Source organism: Lissotriton helveticus, chromosome 5_1 (assembly GCF_964261635.1).
Source record: "Lissotriton helveticus chromosome 5_1, aLisHel1.1, whole genome shotgun sequence".
Lineage (NCBI taxonomy): Eukaryota > Metazoa > Chordata > Amphibia > Caudata > Salamandridae > Lissotriton > Lissotriton helveticus.
Genome location: NC_136065.1, coordinates 1,042,190,191 through 1,042,205,588, shown reverse-complemented (window position 1 = coordinate 1,042,205,588; position 15,398 = coordinate 1,042,190,191).

The following is a 15,398-nucleotide window of genomic DNA, read 5'->3' as shown; positions in this document are numbered from 1 at the left end:
GGTAGTAAGGCGCAGACAGCTGGGCAATGTATTCAATGCTGATAGATGGAGGATAGGACAAGTTATTAACTGGTTTACATTCCTGTATGCCGATCTTGCGTACATTTCTGTGAGATCAACAGAGTTGTGCTGGGGAAGAGCACCATCTCTGAGTCGACTAATAGCAGTTATTTATTTAGGCGCGTCTAGTACTAATGCATTTTGATAAGTGGGTGTTAGAGTGCCGGATAAATACCAAGGGTTAGATTATGGTCGTTTTACCCATCAAAAGAGATGTTGTGACATTTTCTGAGATGTCATAATTCACGCGCTGCTATCGTGGATATTAACATTTACAGGCAAGAAGAGATTCTTGAAAATCCTGATTTTAGAGGTTTGTAAAATGCCAGATGATGAGTGACAGCTCAGATAGGGGATTCAATGCTGGAAACACAAATGTTCTTTTTTGGTGCAAATGAGGGGTGTACTAGTAGGAAACAGCAGTTTCCAAGACTTGTAGGTGTGTCTGAGGAGGACGACGGCACGCCTTTCATTTAAAAGCAGGAATTTCCAGTGTTGAAAGGTGCCTGTGGGCACTCGCGATTCTGGAAATCATCAATAATCAGCAAAAAGCACTCCAGGATTCGAGTGGATCCAAGCTGTATGATCCACAGAACACTTTTCATGGTGGCCTGAGGGCCGAAAATGGCACAGGTAGCCACATATGGGCTAGAAACATATTTTACTGTAGTCACAGACCATGTCAGTACTATAGAGATCGAGTACCCCTGGATTGCAGAGATGGAGATATTATTTGCTGATCTCTGATGGGTGTAGTCTATAACAGTAATAGATGTGGTGCTGTGATGGAACCATAGCCCTACAATCTATTTTGAATTAATGTTCTTCTCTCCCATGCTTGGTTTCTCAGCCTGGCCGAAGACTCAGAGCTGGGTTCTTGCCACCAGCCTGCCATGTGAACATGCAAAGGATACTGCATGTACAAATGTGTGCCTTAAGCAGAAAGTGGAGTCACAGAGAGGTGACCGCTAATTTTCAGGCATATGGGTCTATGTGAGAGAAGAGAGAACAATGTGCCTTTGTTAGCCCAACATACTTACATAGGAAGGCAAGCTATTGTTGAACATGTATCTTGGCTTCCTTTACATGCTCAAAACAATGCAAATGTTCGTAGCTTTGCTGGTCAAAGGTTCGATGTGACCCTATGTTCACTAAAATATTTGTTTCACAGGTTTACAAGGTGCGGCCTAATGCCTGGAGTGGTTCAGAGATCCAGAGAAAAGGAAATAGGTATATTAGAGGAAGATGAGCCAAACTCGGTGTGAGAGAAGAACATGTCTGACAAAGAGAGGAGTGGGAGTGTGATACGGACACCAGGGTGTGCTTTAAACACAGGGCTTGACTGTATCCTCCTGATGACCTGAGGTTAGTTAGCAGCACTGTGGTTTGTGCCTCTGCACACTTAACACATTAAACATAACAACGCATCCACAGCCATCCTGAGATCTATAGAGAAATAGAATGTCAGTGTGTACTCTCGAGCTACCTATGCTACAAGATGCCAACAAGTATTCTAGAGAACAGTGTTTGGCTGTATCAAGAAGTCTTCTCTAATAAATATCCACTTCACTTCTCATAAACAAGACATGAGCAAATTAGTCACAAATGTGAAACGTCCCTTCGGGTTGATGAAAGAATGGATGATTGTGACGAAACTTTCATAAGAAAAGGTGAAAGTCAATAGGTCTTGTTTTGCCAATGCTGTTAGTTAATATTATTTGCATTGCCAATGTTTGTATGATTGTCCTGGCATTGGCAACGCCAATAGCAGCGACCGGCTGCTCATTTATTATATTTCTAATATGACTGCCAAGTTGCATTACATAACATAGTGGCGATCTTGACAGTATAGTAAGAACTTTTTTTGTTATACTTCATGATGGCTTCCATATTGCGGATGCAAATGCCAATGTTTCAGCCATCTTGAAACTATAAATACGTTAAGAAGCAGATGAAATACAGCTTAATATTGTGATGGCCCTGCTCGATTTCAGCATTTTGGGATTTTTAATGTGGCTTGGGGATTGTGACTCCACAGAGTAGTTTGCCCATTTAAGCGAATGTTCTAGACTGCCCAGAGAGACAGACGCAGGTGCCGCGCCAGACGGGTGACTCCGTTCTTTTTCAGGTGAGTCAGAGGTGGACGAAGGTTATTCGAGTGTTCAAACTCAGACTAATGGAACAGCTCCCCATAGCTGAGTAAAATCCTTGTTAGGAACAAGAGGCCTCATCCATCAAGTTGCAGATATCCCCAGCCGCCGTGAGAAGGGAGCGCGCATGATGCCCGAGGCAGCTGTCATCAGGTAGAAAGGGCGGGAGGAATGAGCGCTCAAGTTCCGGCTCCATCGACTAATTAGCCCTTGCCCTTCGTTTCACGTGCGGCGTGTAATGCATCGACGCTGGTGCTGCGCTGATGAGCACTGCTTCGGGGCTTCCCATGTCTTGATGATCCTTTGTTGCCTCAAGCTTATGTACACAGAGTTTCGTGCATTTAGCTGAACAAGGTACTTGTGTAAATGAATCAAACACGCAAATATCCCTCTTCAGGTAGAGTACACTGAAGTCTGTGGTCCTTAGGAATCAAAGGGGCCTTATTTAGAGGTTGGTGGGCATGGTACTTTGTCAACAATATGGCACCCATCCTGCCTGCTATATTACAACTGCATCAGGGTCAAAGGCACTCTCGATTTGTCGGCGGGGATATATGCCATATTTTGACTAAGTGAACTGTCAGGCAACCCCTAAATACCGCCGAACTCTGTATTTTAAATGTAAGATTTCATAGAAGGCTACCGAGAGGTCTGAGCCTTGCAAAAGAGAAAACGTTCAAATATCTCCTTTTAATTTTAAACTAAAGTCTAACTTAAAATACAATTAAAATGAAATGAAATGCCCCGATAGAACTGGAGTACCCTTCACAAAAGAGAACACATTTATGGAAAGTATGCTCACAGTACTGTTAATGGAACAGTCCAATGAATCTTATTGGTACTACATGACAATAAGGTGGTAAAGCGCTCCAATACCCCCGGATCTGGCCAGCGCTACATAAAACCCTTAAAAATAAATGAAATACATTGGTTCACAGGTCGTTGCTGAACACTTGATGTTTTGTAGTGGTACCACATTTATTTTTGAATTGTCCAACGCCTGCCCGCATTTGAAGCAGGCCATGGTGTAACAAAAATGGCAGGTCCCCAGGCCAAATAAGGTGTCCCCAACTCTGAGATCTCAGCTATCACAGAGTAACTACCTAATCACAAGCATGCCAGCATCTCATCTCACCTCCCCAAACGCCATTAGTTTTCATGGCAAGTACATTCTGGCCTGCAGTCAGTATCTGTTGCCCTCGGTCAAATACGATTGGGGTTATGGACAGGTGCCATTTTATGGGACCTTGGAAAGGCACTGTTGAGCCTGTGTTCCTGAGAAGCTGGACTTCATGCTCTGCAGTAGCCTGTCTTAAGCCCCAGAAGTTCAGTCTGTTGATCAGTTTTAATTCATTTAAGTCTATTGGTTGCAGGGCAGGAAGGGATGCATGAGGTTTTGTAGGTGTATCAGACACGTTTTTTTGGAATGAGAATTGTTTAGAAAATAGCACATGAATATTAAAAAGTAATTCACAGAGAGAGAGAACGTGTGTGTCGTGTTCCCGACGCCAGGAAACACGCAGGACATGGCTGGGCAGTTCAAGTATGTTTTATTGTCATTGCAGAGTACAATGCTTCCCCGACCTCTCACCTCGAGGTCTGCTCCCAGAATGTTCCCTGGTTCCCTCCCCTGACTGGATGTGGTGTCCGGTGTCCCCTTGTCCCCTGACCCTGTGCCCCAGGGTCCTAGTGCCATTGTCCAAGGCACGACATCTCCCCCCTTGTTGTGAACAAGACATTTTTTTCATTTGGCGTGCTGTCTGATGATGGTGTAAGAGAGAGAAAATGAGAGAGAGAGAAAGAGAGGGAGAGAGAGAAAGAGAGAGAGAGAGAAAAAGAGAGAGAGAGAGAGAGAGTGTCAGCGGCCTCTGTCCCTTTACATCTCCTCAATTAATCTTTTTGTCTTTTTGCAATCTCTTCTTGGTCGCTGGTCTCGGAGGTCAGCGGGTGATTCTGCTTGTGGTCTGTCCTCCTCCAGTTCTTCCTTTGGCATCTCTTCTTCTTTTGTTTTCAGTTCCCTGAAGTGCGAGCTGTTCCGAGTGATGTGATACCGGCCGGCTGACACTGTGATCATTGGCCCCTTTGCTTCCGTCACCGTCAAGGGGTCTCTTGAGAAGGCGCTGTCTGATTTCTTCACTTGTCTCTGTTTCACTAGCACGGTGTCTCCTTCTTTTATTTTTGTGTTTGTTGCATGTCTTCTCTGGTCAGCATAGATCTTCATCTTAGCTTTCTGATCCTTGTCCCTTGCAGCGATATCCTTGTGTTCTGGCTTCTCCACCTCCTTTATTTGCGGTAGTCTCGTTCTGCTTGAACGTCCTAGTACCAGTTCTGCAGGGCACTTTCCCGTGGATCTGTGAGGGGTGTTGCGATAGTCCCTTAGTACCTGACATAGGGCCTGCCCCGTTGATATTTGCGTCAGTTTTGCCCTCTGTATCGCCTTCTTGATGGTGCCCATGAACCGTTCTGCCATGCCGTTTGCCTGTGGCCACAGCGGTGTTATTCTTTTGTGGTTGATTCCCAGGTATGCCATGAATCTTTTGAATTCCTCACCTGAGAAGGGCAGGCCATTGTCTGTTTTTAGTGTCTGGGGTGAGCCCCATGCTGCGAACACGTCATCTAGCACTGGCAGGGTTGCGTTGGCCGATGTGGATGCTATCGGTCTCACTATTGGGAACCTTGAGTATTCATCTATGACCACCAGCAGGTAACTTCTTGTCTCCAGGGGGCCATAAAAATCTGCTGCCAGCTCTGTCCACACTGCCTTTGGTAGTGGGGACATTTGCAGCAGTTCCGGCTTTGATGAGGGCCCTGTTATCTGATAAATGTGACATCGCGTCACCATTTCTTCCACCATGTTGTCTAGTCCTGGAAACCACACTTTGTCCCGCAACATTTTTTTGGTTGCTACAATTCCTCGGTGTGATTCATGCGCCAGTTCTACTGTTCTTTTTCTCAGTTTCTGGGGCATTACTATCCGAGTGCCTCTCATTATTATCCCATTTCCGCACTCTGATAGTTCCTCACTTATCCTTTTGAACGCTAGCAGTTCTTCTTTCTCTACCCCTCTTTCCACACTACTGTTGCTGTTCACGTGTCTCCATCTTTGCTGTTTGGTGATTCTCATTGTCTCCTGCATGGTGTGGTCTCGTTTTGTTTCTTATTCCAGTTCTTCCAATGTTATTGTTGGCGGTGTACTGAGCTTCACTGCAAAGTTGAGATATTCCTCTGCCATTGTTGTTGCTTGCAAGGCTTTTGGCAGAGGGTGCCGCGACACATAGTCAGCCGGGTTGTGTTCTTTTCCTGGCTTGTGAATAATATTAAAGTTGTAGTCCATGAGCCTGATTCCCCATCTCTCTATCCTTGGCGGTATCTTTGCGTTCGGATTGCCATATATTGTTGTGAGTGCCTGCTGGTCTGTTATAATTGTAAAAGGTTTCCCGTAGATGAACATGTGGTAATGTTCGCAGGCCCACACTACTGCCAAACTTTCTTTTTCTGGTTGAGAGTATCCTTTCTCAACCTCCGACAAGCTCTTGCTTTTGTACGCCACTATGTGTCTTGGGGAGTCTCTTCCTGGTTGATGCTGCGCCAATATTGCTCCTAGTCCCACTGGACTTGCGTCTACTGTTAATTCTGTGCATAGTCTTGGGTCAAAATAGGCTAGGTGATCCACTGCTGTGACGGCCATTCTTATTTCTTCAAACGCTTTGCTGCATTCATCGGTCCAAGAGAAACTTTGTCCTTGCTTTGTCAGTTCTCTTAATGGTGCACTTACAGTGGCAAAGTCTTTGATATATCTTGCGCAGTAGCTTGGTAGACCAAGGAATGACCTTACTTCCGCTACATCCGTTGGTTTCTTTGCCTTTTCCAATGTTTCCACCTTGCTATGATCCGGCCGCATTCCTTTTTTTGAGAAGATGTGGCCGAAGAAAACCAGTTTGTTTCGCCCTAGTTCGCATTTGTCTTCGTTCAGTGTCAACCCGGCCTGTTCAAGGTGGGAGCACACGTCTCTTAGAGCCTTGTCATGCTCCTCGTCCGACTTACCAAATACTAGAATGTCATCGCTATAATTTAAGCTGTTCTTTATTGGCCTTATTATTTGCCTTATCGTTTCTTGAAATATCGCTGCAGCCGATGAGATCCCAAAGCTCAAACGTTGGTATCTAAACAGACCTAGGTGGGTCGAGAATGTTGTGATGTACCTAGATTGAGGATCCAGTTCTAGTTGGTGGTATTCTTTGCACAAGTCCAGTTTGGGAAAACGCCTTGTGCCTGTGAGGCAGCTGATCATGTCATCCAAGTGTGGTCCAGGGTGTCGTTCACGTTCAATGGCCTTGTTCGGGATCCTCATGTCTACACATATTCTTATTTTGGACGTGTCTTTCTTTGGGACAGCCACAATGGGCGACACCCACGGCGTCGGTCCTTCCGCTGGCTCTATTATGTCCTGTTTTAGTAGTGCTTCAAGCTCCTCTTCTACCTGTGGCTGCAGGTGAATTGGCACTCTTCTGTGGTGTTGTGCTGTTGGCCTTACGGACTCGTCAATGTGCAGCGTAATTTGACGTCCTTTCAGCTTTCCTAGTCCTTGTAGTAATTTGGGGTATTCTCTCAGAATGTTTTTCCTTTCTGACATGTTGTATGTCATTGCCATGAGACCCATCACTTGAGCCGTGACATTGCTCAGCAGTAATGGCGCCGGGATGTCTCCTTTCAGTACGTGTATCTCTTCGGTTGTCCTTTGATCCTTGTATGTCAGTTCTTCTTTGAATTTTCCCATGTTCATCACTGGTCTTTTGGACCCCCACGTGAATACTTTGACCCGAGATGGTCTTAGGCTCGGCTTTATCGTCCTTCTTTCATATTCAGAGACGCACATAATGTTGCATGTTGCACCACTGTCCAGGACAAATTCTGCTTCGTGTGGCCCCACCTTTATGTTCACCAACTCTGTTTTCTTTATTTTCTTTTTTCCTATCAGGCATATTCTTGCTTCATCTTCCTCTTCACTTTCCTCTTCTGTTTCTGACTCTATGGTGACATCTGTCATGAGATATAATCGTTCCGTTTTTTTTTCTTCTTCCTCTTCTTCCGATTCTACTGAAGAGCTTCTTGCTCCTGTCTCGACATGCCTGATGTGTCTGCTAGTTGGCATTCGTGCTCTGCCTGCCCTTCCTCGGTCGTTTCTGAACTGCATCCCTTGACACACGCTGGCATAGTGATTTCTTCCATTGCATTTTCTGCAGGTCTGGCCAAATGCCGGGCATGGGCCTCTGTGTGGGAACTCAAGTCCGCACCTGTAGCATGTTCCTTCCGGCTGTTTCTTCAACGTCTGTTCACTCTTTTCTTTTCTCCAGCCTCCTGAGCGGGTGTTGTTTGTCATTCGTTGAATCTGTTCTTCACCTCTTGGTTTACCCCATTCCATTTCTTTTGCATGCGCTGTCGCCCTGGCTTCAGCCCTTCCTAGCGCCAGGATGTTTTCCAATGAGATCGGTTCTTTTAGGATCCTTGTGCGGAATTCGATGTCGCGACAGCCTTCGATGATGCGCAATCTTATTGCCTGTTCGTTGTCGAACTTGTCAAATTCGCAATGAGTTACCAGTTTCCGCAACCTTGTTGCGAAGTCATCCAGAGATTCTTCTGCTTGTTGGAATGCGATCAGAAAGCTGTATCGTTCGAAATCAACATTTCTCTGGGGATCAAATTTGTCCGTTAAGCATTTCTTTAGTTTGTCATAGGTGGCAATCTCTTCTTTTGGCAGTGTCACCAGTAAGTCCTCCACTTCATCTCCTACTAAGTTCAGAAATAAACCTTTCATCTTTACTGCTGTTACATCAGTTGCTTCCACATAGTTTTCAAATCTTCTCACCCCCTTTTCCCATCTTATTCCTGTTTGTGGTTCAGATAGACTGAATGGTAGGGGGCTCCTATATTGCGCACTTGGTTTTGGTTCTGCCATTCTTGCCTCCTTTCCTTTGTTTGTCTTTCTCCTTATTATTTCAGTCTTTGTCCTTTATTTCTTTATGTTTTCTTTGGTTTCCTTGTGCCTTTTCTTGCCGATGTCTTTTTCCTTTTATTTGCCACTTTATTTGTATTTACTGATGTTTGTTTGTGCCTTTCTTTATTTTCTTTTGTGTCTTTTCTTTTTTTTTCTTCCTTTGTTCCTTTTTCTTTATTTGCCCCTTTTCTTTTGTGCACCTTCTTTTTTTTCTTGTTTGCCTTTCTGTGCCTTTATTTGTGCTTTTTTCCTTTAATCTCCACTGTTTGGTGTATCCTCACGCTTTGCCTGACTCTAAAATGGCTGCCGCGCTGTTCCTCATTGGTCAATTTGCCTGACCCCAAAATGGCCGCCGGGATTCTCGCGCGATTTCGTAGCCAATCGGGACGCTGCCTGACTCCAAAATGGCCACCCGTGTATTCTTCGCTCTGATTGGCTCTCGCGCCTGACCCCAAAATGGCCGCCGAGACTCTCGCGAGAGCTCGCGCCAATTTCTTCCGACTTCGCGCTTTGGCACAGCTTCTTACTGGCACTCGTGGATTTCTTTCTGCAGCGATCGGGGTGGGTTCCCAAGTCGCTGTGTTTCTTTCTTTGGCAATTCCTTCTTCATGTGCAGGACGCGATCCAGGGAGGGCTCCTGGTCTAAAATCGCGAATGTTCGTCGATCATCAGTGGGCACACACACGATGGAAGCATCCCATCCTTCGTCGCCACATGTCGTGTTCTCGACCCCAGGAAACACGCAGGACACGGCTGGGCAGTTCAAGTATGTTTTATTGTCATTGCAGAGTACAATGCTTCCCCGACCTCTCACCTCGAGGTCTGCTCCCAGAATGTTCCCTGGTTCCCTCCCCTGACCGGATCTGGTGTCCGGTGTCCCCTGACCCTGTGCCCCAGGGTCCTAGTGCCATTGTCCAAGGCACGACAGTGTGTGTGACTTGCGGTGCTTAAAATACACCCGCTACTGAATGCAAAGAGTCTGGGTGTTTATCACTCCAAAGCAAACTAAAGTAGAAAAGAAAGATGCTCACTCAGTGGTGCCTGAAGGACTCTTAGCATGGGATAAGCTGTATCTTTCTAAGGCACTGTGCTCTAGATATGAGCTACCTTTACAACTATAAGGTGTTTATGGCGGGGACTGTGCTCCTGAATATATTTCTTTGGTGATAATTTGTCATATCAGCTGCTAGATAAGCAAAGCTCAGGGCTTCAGAGCATCAAAAGCTAAATAGAGTATTTTAAAGCACCCTATTGTTGGATCAAACACCAGAAAGTGCATTGTCTACAGGCTCTTCACTTGAACAATAGGCAGTAGAGTAGCTAGGATGTGGAAGTTTGGCTAGGTTTTATTCCAGCCTACAAAATGGCCATCTTTTGACCGTTCACTAACCTCATGCACAGTCAGAGAGCGAGACAGGGGTTGAAAGATACAGACAGAGAAAGGAAAGTATGTTTAATTAAAAAAAAAATGTTAACACTGCTAATGATGTCTGCCCTTTTATTTCTTTGTGGCGTAGAAATTTGTAGGAAAAATATATTTCCATGTTTGAAACACAACATTTTTCGATGGAAAAACAAAGACTCCTAGACAGCATATAGTTGGTTGTCTTGGTTTTTGTCTTGATGTCAGTGCTTGATTATTTTTTGCAGGTAAGAATCCGCACCAACCAAGTGGTCCCATGTCATGCATGTCCCTTGCAGCCAGTCTTCACTATCTAGTCAGGCGCCTGTAGTCAACCTTGCTATTGTAAGAATTTGGAACAAATGTCCCTAAATTCAAAGTACCTTTTTCTAAAAACCTGAGATTTGCTGGTGTCACTCAATATTAGCCACCAGCGGGAAGGTATGGATTTATTACCTGTGTAATTGCAATAGGTTTTACAACAGGCAGTTAGATATATACGCTGGGGATCTAAGAGACTGAGTACAGAACATTTAAGTAAAGTGATGGTATTGAATGAAAGATTGCAAAGGATATTATCATATAGTACGTATATCCCTGTTTCACATCAAGAAAAGCTTTTGAAATTCTAAAACACATTAGATTAAATTTTACTCTGTTTTCAAAGTCATTGTTGCTTTGTTTAGTGAACCATATTGGGAGCAACTCTATTTATATGTTCCTCTTAGTTAAGGTGTGCAAAATCATGTAATTCTCCAATATTGTAGTATCTTTCATAGATTCACATGCTTGAACCATCTCTGTCATCGAGGTGGGGGTCCCACAGTATATCCAAAGCAGTAGCAATAATTAAGATAGCTTACAATGGCAAAATACATTACATTTAATATTTTATCTCACTCTTAAAAAGACTCAAACTCCAGCCAGTCAGATGACAGCATCCTTAGAACACTCCCAGCAGAGACATCTTGCCTCAGATTTTTAATACATGCGTGTTAGAGGGAGTCTCCCTGAGCTCTTCTCAGTTCTTCTGATTTGGTTATTCCAGATTACTTCAGTTGTGTTCCAGTATGTCAGAATTTGTGAAGAAAGGCTTCTTTAGAACTTGTGGGACCTGCAGAAATAAAAGGTTACACTCAGAAATCCTCATAGACAGTGTATCTATTGCCTTCATCCAACCCACAATGGGAAACACTGCAAAATCTGCAGGACCTTCTCTACTAAAACCCTCAAAGATTTGGCTTCAGAAACTTAAAGCAAAGACTGTCATCATTTCTGAGGAGGAAAAAAGTGAGAATTCTGTTATCTCACTAAAATCCAGAAAGAGAGAGGTATCACCACGGGTCTCCTCAGGGGCACAGGAAAGCATTTAAAAAAATACCCTGGTTCTACATCAGGCTCCTCTCACGAGGGAAAGAGAGAAAGGTCTTTTTCAGACTCTAAATCTGAACTAACTACTTCATCTGTAGCCCTGCCATAACGCCTGACAGTTCCTCTTCTGAACCAGTCATTGGAAAGCACAAACTGACTGGAAAAGCACCGTCGGCGATGGCAACCCCGCTTAAATCATCGTCAATGATAGTAAAAACGAAGGTTACGACGACGACTGCCTTAACGTCTAACTTCGTCCCATCAATAATCACTACCCCATCGAAGATCACTGCCCCATCGATGACCACCGCGCTGACGAAGACCCTCTTGTCGACAGTAAATGCCTCATCGACGACCACAATTACATCAACAGGAACTGTACTGACACTGTCAACAAAGATCTCCTCACCGAAACCGTCGACAACGCAACTCACTGAAAAGCTTTCACCATCGCCGAAAGCAAAGCTTAAGAAACAGCCTATGCTGATTTTGACCACACTGTCACCGCTACCATCGACGACTCTGTTGACGAGGCTCTTTTCAACACCAGATAGTGTTCGCCCAGAGTTTACATCGCCTTGAAAGGTATCGCCATTACCTCGAAGCCACTTGCTAGATGTTGAAGAATCAGATAAAGATGATCAGGGACCTTATGGTGCAACTCACAGTCCTTTTGAAATGCATGTTAAATATCAAGAGGACAAAGAAGAAGGGGGTTATTAGAAGCCTATTTATCAAGGGCAACAAAATGTAGAGCAGTACCACCACTTTGCTTCTCCTTCAACACCACAGGGTGTGGTTCAAATTCTTGCTGCTTTAGTTCAAGACTTACAAAGCATGTTCCAGGACTACTACAGGTGATTCTGAACACCACAAGGAGTGCAACCGTTACCTACTGCAAACTCCTGCACCCATGTCACCAGACCCTTTGCCACCTCTACCTACTGTGAGTATGACTCCTAAGGCCCACATTGCCATGCCTCCTCGAGATGCCTCCACTAGATCCTATGCCACCTTCACCTATTCTGAGGATAACTCCAACCAAAGGCCCACATTGCCATGCCTCCTCGAGATGACCCATCATCTACAGACGATGATGATGGAGATAGGGAAGAAGGCGACATTTCAGAAATCAAACTAAAACCAACAAATGGGATGATTATCTTATACCATACCAGCCCTGCAACTGGTGGATTGTCTGCCAGAGGACATTGGCGGATTTCACAAGCTCAGGGACAGGGTGCTATGCATTTTCAGCTCCCCTTCACTGTCAAACAGTCAGACTGTTTGCTGTATGACTTTTAAGGAACAGTCCAGAACAATGGTATGGGCAATACCTATTGTTGATTATATTTGGGAAAAAGGAGTAGAAATAATGAAGACGCCAGCAACCGTCACATAAGTTCTTCCCAGAATTGACAAAAAATATAAAGCACCCAAAGACTCATTCGCTTGTCTCACAGGACATCCAAAACCAGACTCTGTAATTGCTCAGGCTGCACAATGCCTATCAAAAAATCCCTCAACTCAAATTCCTACTCCACTTGACAGAGAGGGCAGGCGACTTGATAATATTGGAAAGAGCTTTTTGGTACCTGTTCTTACAGCAAATTCTCTGGCTATTCTGGGCAGATACAATCACCAAATGTGGCCGGACATCTCGGCACATACCTAGATTTCTTGCAGAGGAAAGATCGACTCCAGAAATAAAAACTACGCAATGGACATTGCGCCTATTGGATTCCGGCAACTAGCAGTATCAGTGGTACTCAGATGTCAGGGGTGGCTCAAAGCTCCATCATTCTGGTCTGAAATTCAGGCAAAGCATTTAGACGTTCCCTACGATGGCGATGCGCTGTTTGGAGACAATAAAATTAGATACTGAGACAGCTAAGTCCCTAAGAAACCTCCAGTTTCGATAAAACAACTTTCTGCGGAGTTCATGGGTGAGAAACATTCCTATCAAGGTGGATACCAGAGGTATCAACCACAATCCTTCCAGCAGCAGCCCTTTTGACCTGCTTACGAGCACTGCCAGCTGGAACGTGCTATAAGCAAATACAGAGAAGAAGGCAAACTGATTCAGCCAGAGACACCGACAGGAAGCAGTGACAATCTCATAGTGCTGGTTACGCAATCTACAGAACATATTCCCGTGGGAGTGAGAATTTCAAAAAACATCATTTATCGGAGGATGATCACAACAGACAAATTGGTCCTGGACCTGATCACATATGACCATATCCTGGAGTTCATTCACGTTCCACCTCATACTCTCCCAACGCAATCCTTGCCGTCTCATCTTCATCTTCTTTGCAAGGAAATGTTGGTTATGTTAGCCAAGAGGTTCCACACTCTCAGAAAGGAATGGGTTTCTACTTCCGTTTTTTCACAGTAATGAAGAAATCAGGGGAGTGGAGCCCCATTCTGGACCTCAGGAAATCATCAAGTACCTGAAAAAGCAATCTTTTCATATGGGCACCCTCCAGGAGATCCTGCATTTCCTCAATCACAGAGATTTCCTGAATAGCCTCGATCTTCAGGATGCGTACTTTCATATTCCCATCCATCCCAGGGATGACAAATTTCTCAGATTCACAGTAGCTGGCACTCACCAATTCAAGGTGCTCCTGTTTTGTCTCAGATCTTCTCCCCGGATATTTACAAAATGTCTTGCCTCAATTCCAGCCTACCTACGACAGACCGGCCTATAAGTTTACCTGTACCTTGACGACTGGCTGATAAAGGCATCGTCCTTTCGTTAAGCGTCCACAGATACAGCAATGTGCCAACAAATGTTCCGGACTCTGGGGCTTACGGTGCACTATCAAAAATCTCTTCTTTCTCCTTCAAAGAGGATACGTTTTCTAGGAGCCACTTTAGACAAATTATTAGACAAGGCATTCTTTAGCCCGCAGTCTTTCAAAAAGAAAGTTTGCTTCAGTTCGTCTCCTCAAGTTTCTTTTTGGCATGATGTCATCGGCCATTCTTCTGATACCTCATGCATGTCTAAAAAGGAGACCTTTCCAGGAGGAACTAGATGCACAATGGCTTCAAGTGGAAGGAGAATTTGATTACATCATCCAGATCATTCCCGTAATAATTAGGATAAGCTCCGACAATCTCTCCTCAGGATTGACATTCCTTCCTCCACTTTCAGAATACCTCATTACTACAGACGCTACTACTGAAGGGTGGGGAGCTCATTTACAAGATCTTCACATATAGGGCAAAAGGAGTATAGCACAGGCAAAGATTCATATCAGCTTTCTAGAGCTTAGAGCGATCTCACTGGCTCGCCAAGCTTTCTTGCCAAGGATACAGGGATCATCAGTGTTGATAAGAATGGACAACACAACCAGTATGCATTAGGTCAACAAGCAAGGGGATACCAGATCTCAGGTCCAATCACAGGAAGTGCACGATATATGGAAGTGGGCATTAGCTCATCAAGTGAACATAGGAGCAGAACATCTGCCGGGGATGAACAATTATCTGGCAGGTACCTTGAGCAGAACAACCTAGAGTGATCACGAATGGGAACTGAACCAATTCATTCTGAACGCTATAGTCCATCAATGGAGCAAGCCAAACCTGGATTTCTTCGCAACGCACAAGAACATGAAATGCCAGTTTTACTCAAGGAAAGGATTCTTGGTGAATGTGTTTTTTATAAGATGGTTAAGGATCTATGCATACGCTGTTTCCCCAATCCCTCTTCTTCCCAGGCTTCTCAGGAAAATGAAAATGGAACCATGCCGGCTGATACTCATTGCTCCACAATGGCCCATACAACACTGGTTTGGACTATCGACTGTTGTCGGAGGGCAACCACATCAAGTTGAAACCCCAGACGGACTTACTGTCAATGAACAACAAGCAGGACCATCGTCCAGATCCTATTTCTCTGCACTTATCAGCCTGGCTCCAGATCACCATTAGCTCCAATAGCTCGATATTCCAGAGGACTATAGGAATATCCTCACAAAAGACCGGGTGATGCCACCAACTCGCTTGAAGTAGAAGCTTTTTTGTATATGGTGCGAGAAATATAGTGTTCATCACATCTCATTTCATCCAAAACAGGTGTTACCTTCTCTCCTGTCTCTAGCTAAATCTGATCTGGTGCACTCTTCTTTTAAAGTGCACTTAGCTGCTGTTTCTAGGCTTAGAAGAACTTTGGGATCTGCTTCCTTGTTGTCCAACAGGGTAATCATGCAATTTCTTAAAGGATTATTCAGCTCATTAACTCCAATAATGTCATCAGCAGCAACATGGCAACGCAACACAGTGTTATCCCAATTGATGAAAAGCCCTTTCAAAACTATTCACAAGGTGGAACTCAAATTCTTCTCTTGGAAGGTAGCTTTACTCTTAGCTCCTACTTCCACAAGAAGAGTAGGCGAACCTTTCCTGTAAT